General features: G+C 36.2%; 1 pseudogene across 1 annotated transcript; it reads right to left on the reverse strand.

The window, feature by feature from the left end:
- Window positions 1-8,788: 8,788 nt before the first annotated feature.
- Window positions 8,789-9,783, reverse strand: LOC103275004 (annotated as a pseudogene). Its single transcript, XR_002481240.1, has one exon. The product of XR_002481240.1 is annotated as a 40S ribosomal protein SA pseudogene (transcript).
- Between the last annotated feature and the right edge of the window lie 341 nt (window positions 9,784-10,124).

Below are 10,124 nucleotides of genomic sequence, written 5' to 3' on the forward strand. Positions count from 1 at the left end.
TTTTCATTGCCAGGCATCAGGCAATGAAAATCAGCTTGATTTGGCAGGATCTTCTCCAAAGAGTCCTGTGAGCAGCAGACGATCTTGCACATGCCCATTCCTATCTTAGGGTGGTGGAGGCTCATAGTCACCTTCAGAAGGGGGCCTGGGTGCATGAACCTGAGTTTCCCCTCAGACAGACTTTCACTCTCCCACCAGTGCATGCTTATTCACACAGAGAGTCTTTATGGACACTTGTTTTTGTGGAAACTCTCACAGACTGGCCTGTCTGGTTGCCATCTTAAGCTCCGCTCCTCTAGTTGTTGATATTTTAACACCAGCCTGAAAATTATTTGAGAGTAGTACAGTATAATCTCTCATCAGGGATATATTTTGGATTTACAATGGTTCAATCCTTAGCACACTGTGCTAGAAAAATATAAATATCATTTATGAAGAACATGCTGAAGAAAACAGTCTGGCCCTTTTGGGATATTGTGAAAATGATCCTTGGATTCAGCTACATGGTCATAGAGCTGCTACTTAAGGTCATGTGTGGTGCGAGTTTGTTGAACTCTGCCTCTGCATGAAGCTAAAAACAGAGTTCCTTTGATGCTCTCTGTTGTATATCCTGCAGTTCTATTATTAGAAAACATTTTTTATAACAGAGCATAATATGCTGATTTCATGAAGACAATTAGGAGAAAGTGTGTTTCTGTTGATTAACCAGCTTTTTTTTATTTTACAAGTGTACAACAAGTCAACCATTAATATGGTTTACTCTGGGACTACTGGTTACAAATCCCAAAAATCTATGATCTTTTTTGGCGGAATATTTTACAACTTTCTTAGAAATGACATGTGTTTTAAAATTTCACTGTACAGACCTTTATTTTTTTTCCTTTGCATGCTTTTTCAGTTATTTTTTTATCATCTTGTATATATTTTATAAGCTACTCCAAATACATTTTATTTGGAAACAAGGTAAGAGTAACTATATAAAGACACATATAAGTTTATCAAAGTAGTCCCTTTATTTATAAAGGAACAATTGGGGTAAAAAGGCCCATGTTTAGTTTGAGGGAATTATGACCATTCGTAAATCATTTAGTCTTTAAGTATGGGGATGAGAACTGAGATTTGTGGGTAAAGTATGCTGTTATGAGGTTTATATTGCAATGATTGTTAGTCTTATAGCATTATTAACACAAATATTGGAGTTAAAAACTTACACCTTTGCAAGGGATGGGTCAAGTTTGAGTGTGTTACCTGCATAATACTATTTTGTTAATTACATCACATTTCATATTCTATAAAGAAAAATTTTCCAGCCAGGCTCGGTGGCTCAGCCTGTCATCCCGCACCTTTGGGAGGCTGAGGTGAGTGGATTGCCTGAGCCTGTGGGTTCGAGACCGCCTGGGCAATGAGACCTCATCTCTACAATAAATCAAAAAATCAGCCTGGCATGGTAGCACATGCCTGTAATTCCGGCTACTCGGAAGGGTGAGGCAGAAGGATCGCCGGAGCCCAATAGGTCGAGGCTGCAGTGGCCGGGAGCGGCCACTGCACTCCAGTCTGAGCGACAGAGTGAGACTCCAACTCAAAAAAATAAAAATAAAAATAAAAATTTTCCTAGGTTATTCCAATTGATATTAATTTGAGAACATAATTTAATTTTATCTAAAAATTCAGTGATTTCCTATAGTCTTATTCTTCTTTGCCTTGCTTTGCTTTCATTTCATTTCAGAGTGCCATCTCAGCAAGTGCCTGTATATCTAATGAAGAATGGTCTGACTCTGAAACTGTAAGCAATTTTTAGATGATGATGAGGCACATTAAACTTCCATAATACATTGTTAATAAAACAAGTTGGAGTCATATCTCAATTTATAAATACAAAGTTCATTACTATTTTATATACAAAAGGATGCTCAAGTGAATTTGAGCATCCTGCAACATAAGAGAATCAGAATGTAAGTCACAAGACCTTGATCAAAAATTGCTTACACTCAGTGTGATTTTAAAGCAATCCCTTTGGCTTCATTTAGCCTCAACTTTTTAATCTGAAAATGATATTCTTATACTAAATTAAGTTGTTTCAAAGAACAAATGAAGTTGTTGGGTGATAACATACTTTTGAAGTTTACATTCAATATTATTATTAGTAAGCTGTCTAAAAACGCTGACATGGTATATACACAACAAAATACTAGTCAGCCTTCAAAAATATGGAAGTACTGTCATTTGCAACAACATGCTGACATTATGTTAATTAAAATAAGCCAGGCCAAAAAAAAAAAGGACAAATACAGCATGATGCCACTTATATGTAAAATCTAAAAAAGTAAAGTTGAGAGAAATAGAAATTGGAATGGTAGTTATCAGAGAATGAAGAATGGGTTGCAATGTTGTGAATGAGAAAAGAAGAGAAGCTAGGCAAGGAGTACAAAGTATCAGTGAGAGTGAGAGAGTAAATTTCTGGAATCTATTATGCAGCATAGTTAATAATGTATATTTCAAAAATATTTAAAGTACTACAGCCTCCTGAATTGTTATGCTCATTGGTCAGAAAAAAGTTAAAACTGACAGTTGTTGTTTCAGTAAAGGGTTTAATAATTGTAAAGGATGAGAGATAGTTTTCAAATATATCTTTCCAATAACTCAGAATCTAGGGATTTTATGGATAATTTGGCAGGGAATTGGGGCTGCTTTTGGCTGTGAATGAACTCATAGAAGTAGTATTGATTAAAAAGCCAAACTCTATATGATATTTAAAGAGGTTTACTCTGAGCCAAATGTGAGTGACTTAGGCCCAGTTGCAAGAGGTTGTGAAAACGTGTCCAAAATTGTTGCATTACAGCTTGGTTTTATGCATTTTTAGGGAGAGAGATGTTATAGATAACACATAAATCAAAACATGTGAGGGTTGTATTGATTGGGCCCATGAGGATGGGACATCTGCAAGTGGAGGTTTACAGGTCATAGGTGGATTCAAAATTTTTCTGATTGACAACTGGTAGAGTTCAGTTCTTTCTTTCTTTCTTTTTAAACTTTTTAATTTTAAAGATATGAGGTACAATTCAGGGTTAGGTATACAAATGTTCATTATACAGGTAACCTTGTTGATGAGATATGTCCCCCCTATCCTAGCAGTTTCTTGCTACTGCCAATCTTTTTCTTATAGTATTACATTAATTGTTCATGGTCCACTTATTAGTGAGAACATGTGATATTCAGTTTTTTGTTTCTGTGATAGATCACGCAGTATTATAGACTCTATGTCCATCAAAGTTGCTGCAAAGTTCATAATTTTGTCTTTCTTTATGGTTGTGTAATATTCCATTGTGTATATGTGCCACATTTTTTTAAAAATACAGTCCTCTTTCAATGGGCAGCATGGATGGTTCTGTTTTTGGTATTGTGAACAATGCTACAATACACCTGCATGTGCAGGTATCTTTTGCATAAAATGATTTGAGTTCCTCCAGGTATATTCCCAGTAGGGGATTGTGGAATTGTATGGAAGGTAAATTTTTAGATCTTTTAGGAATTGCAAAACTGCTTTCCACAGATGTTGTACTAGTTTACACTCCCACCAATGGTGTAGAAGAGTTCCTTTCCCCTCCCCCCGCATACTCTCCAGCATCTGTTGTTTTTTGAGTTATTGAAGATGGCCTCTTTCTAAATAATTTGAAATCAGTAAAAGAAATGTTTGAGTTAAGATAAAGGAGGTTGTGAAAGCCAAAGTTCTTGGTAAATAGATGAAGCCTTTAAGTAGCAGACTTCAGGGACAATAGGTGGTTAATGTCTTACAATATGTCAGACTCTTTCTAGGGAAGGAGATTCTTTACATATGCAAATTTTTCTGAGAGATGGTTTTGCAGGGTAACTTCAAAATACATCAAACAAACATATTTTGGGATAAATTGTTATTATTTCCTTTAAGGTCTGCTATCTGTCATGTGATAGGGTCCTGAATTCTGTTAGGATTGGAAGTTGGTATCTTGCTGTCACAGACTCTGTTTTGATTTTTATTTTAATGATAATATTAGTTTGTTGCTCCTAAAACTCCATAAAGGAGGGGGTATAACAAGGCGTGTCCAATCTTCTCACCCATCATGGTCTGCAATTTAGTTTTTAGGTTTCCCTTGGTCCAGAGAGATTCTGTTGAGTTAACTGGGACAGAGGGTTTAAATTTTTATTTTTGGTATACAGTGTTGAGATTGTCTTTGTGTGTGTCAGTTTCTGGTAGGGTTCATGAGTCACTGGTCTTGCTGGTAACAGATGGTCTACGACAATGCAGTTTGAAAAATATCTCAAAAACCAGTCCTAGGTTTACGTTGTCTATAGGAGCAGTTGAGGAAGTTACAAATCTTCTGAGCACTGAGTGAAGGAAAAGGAATCCCTAATAATCAAAGCTGCCTATGCCTTTTGGGCCAATTAAAGTTCTGGATGCCATCAAAGAGGTAGGGATGACCTATAGCCCATTGTTCTTCAAAAGAAAAACCAGTTGATTAATCATTCAAGGATCCGTGGAGTCTAGGATATGTGTGGAGAGAGAAATGGTCAAAGAGAACATTATGATTTAGCTAAGCTTATATCCTAACAGAATTCAGATCTCTATCACAATTCTAACTTTGTGACCTTTTGTTAATGTATATGAGATGATAGATATGTTAATTAATCAGATTTAATCATTCTACCAGGTACACTTGTATCATAGCATTGTACCTTCTAGATATATACAATTATTATTTTTCAGTTAAAAATTAAAATTTAATAATTAGACCAATGTTTTAAGTATTCTTGAATATTTCTTCTTTTTCCTTAATTAGTTATTTTCTTGTTACTGTCTTGCATTTTTTATTTCAAGGGATCTTATAAGATGTCAGACAACTAAGTTTGTGAACTCATCCTTTAAAAAGTGCTATATACCTCATTGCTGAATATCACTATGGTCACTTTCGAAGTACTACCCTTGGGAAGCTATGCAATAAAGCTAGTTTCTAGTCCACCTGTCAAAGCAGTTTTGGAACTCTTTTTCTGGAATGGTCATAAGAACTGTCATCGAGAGAATGTCAGAGTTCAAAGTGGAGCAAAGAACAAACATTACATTTCTTGCTAAATTTGGCAAGAGTGGAAGTGAAATCTGGGACATGTTAGTTCAAGTTTATGGGGATAATGCCATGAATAAAACTGCAGTGTACAAGTAGATTAAATGGTTTTTTCTGAGGGGAGAGAAAGTGTCACTGATGAAGAGAAGTTAGAATGGATAATAATAAGCAGAACTGACAAAAACATTGCAAAAATGCATCAAGTTGTGCATTAAAATCATTGGCTGACTGTGAAAAGCATAGTAGACCAAATAAACATTGGCTGAGAAACAGTTAGGAAAATCTTCATTGAAAATCTTGGTATGAGAAAAGTGTGTGCAAAAATGGTCCCAAAGGAGCTCTTGAATGACAGCGATGCTCTAGCTTATACTGCACTGTCTGTGAGGGAGTTTTTAGCTGGCCAACAGATAACTGTATTGGATCACTCTCCCTACTCACCTGAACTGGCCCCAGTGGCTATTTTCTTTACCCAAAGATAAAAGGAAATATTGAAAGGAGGACATTTTTATGACATTCAAGACATCAAGGGTAATACAACTACAGTTGTGATGTCCATTCCAGAAAAAAAGTTTCAATATTGTTTTGACAGGTAGACTAGGCACTGGTATTGATACAAAGCTTCTCAACAAGTGTACTTCAAAGGTGATCATTGTGATATTCAGCAATGGGGTATATAGCAATTTTTCTAGGACGAGTTTGCAAACTTAATCATCAGACCTCGTATGAATCTTTTTTCCTTCAAACTCTTCTCCCCCTCTCAATTTCTGTGTCTTTGTGAATGACTACATAATCCCTGGCTCCATTCCCAAAATGGTTCTCAATACCAAATCTGAATATCCATTGGTGTCCTGAAATTTTTCATCTCAATGTTCCCCAGGCATCTGAAAACATAATATGTCACTAAAAGGACTTATTCTCCAGCAGGGAACAAAATGTACACTCAGAAATATATATTTAATTAATACACATTACATTTTGTCATCTTGGTGAAGCCTATTGAATTTTGTAATCCTCATATAAACCTCATTTATTAATGCTTGTTTTATTGATTGTAAATTTCTAACTACTTCAAAGTTTGTCATTTGAGAAAAAAACTTATTTCAGGGTTGCCTAAAGTATTTTCTCTCTGCATGATGAAGCCATAAACTCAAGTTTCTTTGTTCTGTTTTGCTGATGGTTTTTAGAAATTGCTCATATTTCTGCCTTAGTTTATTTTTTTATAGTTGTGCAAAACTTTTACATGCCTCCAATGGCAAACCTACAAAACAGGGCATATTCAGGGTGGTCTAGTTTCTATCTGTTTCCTAATTCTCATTTTTTTCTTCCCCATAGCCAATTTATTCCTTTGATGAATCCTTCTCTTATTTAGAAAATATTTTTGTCCAGGCTCGGTGGCTTAGTCTGTGATCCCAGCACCTTGGGAGGACGAGATAGGTAAGTGGATTGCCTGAGCGTGCGAGTTTGTCACCAGCCAGGGTAACTTGGCGAGACCTCGTCTCTACAATAAATAAAAAAATAACCAGGCGGGCATGGTAGATCACACCTATAGTTCTGGCTACTTGGAAGGCTGAGGCAGAAGAATCTCTAGAGCCCAGCAAGTCAACGCTGGGGTGGCCATGAGTGTGCCATTGCACTCCAGCCTGGGCAATGGAGTGAGACTCCAACTTTAAAAAAAAGAAAAAGAAAATATTTGTAAATGTATGTATAATTTTACATTTATTTTTGAGAAATATATGTTGCCACAAATATGTTTTAATCACTTACATACTTAAATTTATTTTTATTACAGCCATCAGAATCCCATGGGATGCACAGTTGCTCCCTGCAGCCTAACCAGTATATGTTGTCTTTTGACTTTTAATAATTGTCCTTCTGACTGGTGTGATCTGGTATCTCATGGTTTTGATTTACATTTCTCTGATGATCAGTGATGTTGAGAATTTTTTCATATATTTGTTTGCTGCTTGTATGTCTTCCTTTGAGAAGTGTTTGTTCATGTCCTTTGACCACTTTTTAATGAGGTCATTTTTTTCCCATTGATTCAAGTGAGTTTCTTATAGATTCTGAATACTAGGCCTTTGCCAGATGCATAGTTTGCAAATATTTCCTCCCACTCTGTGAGCTGTCTGTTTACTCTGTTGATGGTTTCTTTTGTTGTGCAGAATTATTTTAACTTAATAAGGTCCCACTTGCAGTTTTGGTTTTTGCTTTTTTTACTTTTGAAGATTTAGTCACAAATTCATTGCCTAAGTCAATGTCCAAGAGATTGTTACTTAGATTGTCTTCTAATATTTTTATAGTTTGGAGTCTATTGTTTTTGTGTACATTTTTATATATAGTGATAGGTAAGTACAGCTTCATCCTTCTGCATATGATTAGCCAGTTTTCCCAGCACCATTTGTTAAATAGGGTGTCCTTTCTCCAACATTTTTTTATCAGCTTTGTCAAAGATAAGTTGGTTATAGATCAGCAGTCTTATTTCTAGTTTCTCTATTTTTGTTCCATTATTCTTCATGTCTATTTTTGCGCCAGTATCATATTGTGTTGGTTATACTAACATATTTTTTAACAAATAAATAAACTATAATAATATTAATCAAAACATTGATAGTGATGATTTCTTTAATGGTTTAATAAGTGATTTTATTTTCTCCCTTATTTTTATAATTTATAATATATTTTAATATATAAAGGAATATATATTATTTTTGTAATAAAATAAATTAAAATTAACAACTAAGAGAATGATACTCTGGTATAACTAATATTAGAAAGACTGCTCAAAAAAAAAAAAAAGAAACACTGCTCAATATTAACAATACAAAAACTAAAATATTTTTTCAGAGCAAACATTTTTCCATACTCAATATGTAATGCTAAATAATTCTATCCAAGAACCCTATTTATTCATTTTTGTGTAAATGATTCAATAGACCAATTGTCATTTCTACCATTTATTCCCCAAATATTTATTGCATGCTTGCTGCATACAAAGCACTTTACTAGGTTCTCTTTTATTATTATTCTGTTTTGCTTTGAATAGTTATTAAAATTCTCCATGCCCCAATAATTTTTTCATATTTTAACAACAGTGTCATGGTACACAAGACTAAAACAAAATATAAATAAAAAATTACAGTAAAATACAAACACGATGCTATTTACTTATGTTTTTCTTAATTAAAGCAGATCAAAACTAATACACATATATGTCATCATTACTTTCAATACTGTGTTGATTAAAATCATGGGTTTCAAAGTCAGAAGCATGAATTTGAATATCAACTCTGCCACTAACTAGTTATGTAAGCTTGGACATGTTACTTTGCCTTTCTGCATGTCTCAGCTTTAACATACCTGAGGAAAGGTATAATGTTGTGAGGATTAAAAGAAAATTGAATGAGTTTAGGTATAGTGTTCTTATGAGGTTTGAAAGAAAATTAAATTCGAGTTACCTCCCATGGGACTGAATGTTACATGAAATGTTAGCAGCTTTGATCACGAAATTCATTAAAAACAATTTGAAAATTGTGATTCTCAGACCTGGATTCCAATGTAACTACTTGAGTAAATTTAAATATAAATCTATGCATTACAAATAATTCCAGCCTACTTCATTGTGCATTCAGGATGTAAAATCACCAAACCTCACTGGTGTGAATTTTCAACTCCATTCTCTGAATAGTTGATAACTCTTTTTTTTTTCCTTAGAAACAAGTTTATTTTCCGCCAACCTTATTTCCGTGTTGCTTAAGAGCCTGTGTTGCTTAAGAGGTTAAGACCACTCAGTGGTTGTCCCTACCCATTCAGTGGCCTGAGCAGTGGGAGCTGCAGACTAGTCTTCTGTGGCAGGCTGAGCACTCCAGTCTTCAGTAGGAAACTGCTGAATTGGCACAGAGGGCACCTGCACACCTTCAGACCAGTCTGCAACCTCAGGATGAGTAGCAGTGAACTCAGGAGCTGGAGCAGTCCATTCACCCCGAAATTCTTCTTTGGTCACAGCTTTTTCAGCAGCAACCTGCTCTTTCTTTTCAATCTCTTCAGGATCTCTGTAGAACTAGAGATCAGGCATAACCTCCCACGGTGTTCACGGGAGATGGTGCCATGCATGCGCAGAACTTCCCAAGCCAGCATCCACCACATCAGACCCACTGAGTGAGTTCCCTTATTGTTTGTTGCACGGGATGGCAATGCCCACATAGCGCAGAGGAGAGTCTGTGTTACACAGAGCAATGGTGGGCAGGTTAACATAAGATGCCTCTGTGAGAGGCTGGTGGTCAGCCCTGGGATCAATAACTACCTGCAGACGGGGCTCCCGGAAGGCTGCCTGGATCTGGTTGGTGAAGGTTCCAGGAGTGAAGCGACCAGCGATAGGAGTGGCTCCAGTGGCCGCAGCAAACTTCAGCACAGCCCGCTGGCCAGTATTCCTGGAAGATATGAGTCTGACATCAGCAGGGTTTTCAATGGCAACAATGGCAGGAGCTGCAAGCCGAAGCTTCTCCCAGGTCCTCTTCAGATTTATAATGTAGATGCCATCACTCTTCCTTTTATAGATGTACTGTTCCATTTGGAAGTCAAGGTTGGTGCCACCTAAGTGGGTGCCTGCTGCAAGGAATTTGAGGACATCCTCCTCCTTCATTTGCAGGACGTCAAGGGGTCCGGACATTGTGAAAGTTTCCCTTTAAGTTCAGACGGGAATTGAGAACAACGCCGGGCGAACCCCTCTGCGGGTAGCGCGGAAAGGCGTTGATAACTCTTAAGAATGCCTTTTGAACTGCAGAACTGAGGTTAAGCTTGATGTGCATATCATCATTTTCACAATGAGATTAATTAATTATGTGTTTGAAGGCATGATACCATGCTATCACTGGTAATTTTATTCAAAATAAGTTGACTAAGATGGTATCACTGGTGAGTGCTTTACAGGGAGAGAAGAACAAAAACCTCCAAAACCTATTGCCTTTCATTCCTTATCATAATATAAACCTGTCTGGAAAATAGAAAAGTACCTTTTCAGTACTATAAAAATTT

The sequence above is a fragment of the Carlito syrichta genome, unplaced genomic scaffold, assembly GCF_000164805.1.
Source record: "Carlito syrichta isolate Samal-C Ts95f unplaced genomic scaffold, Tarsius_syrichta-2.0.1 Scaffold315166, whole genome shotgun sequence".
Lineage (NCBI taxonomy): Eukaryota > Metazoa > Chordata > Mammalia > Primates > Tarsiidae > Carlito > Carlito syrichta.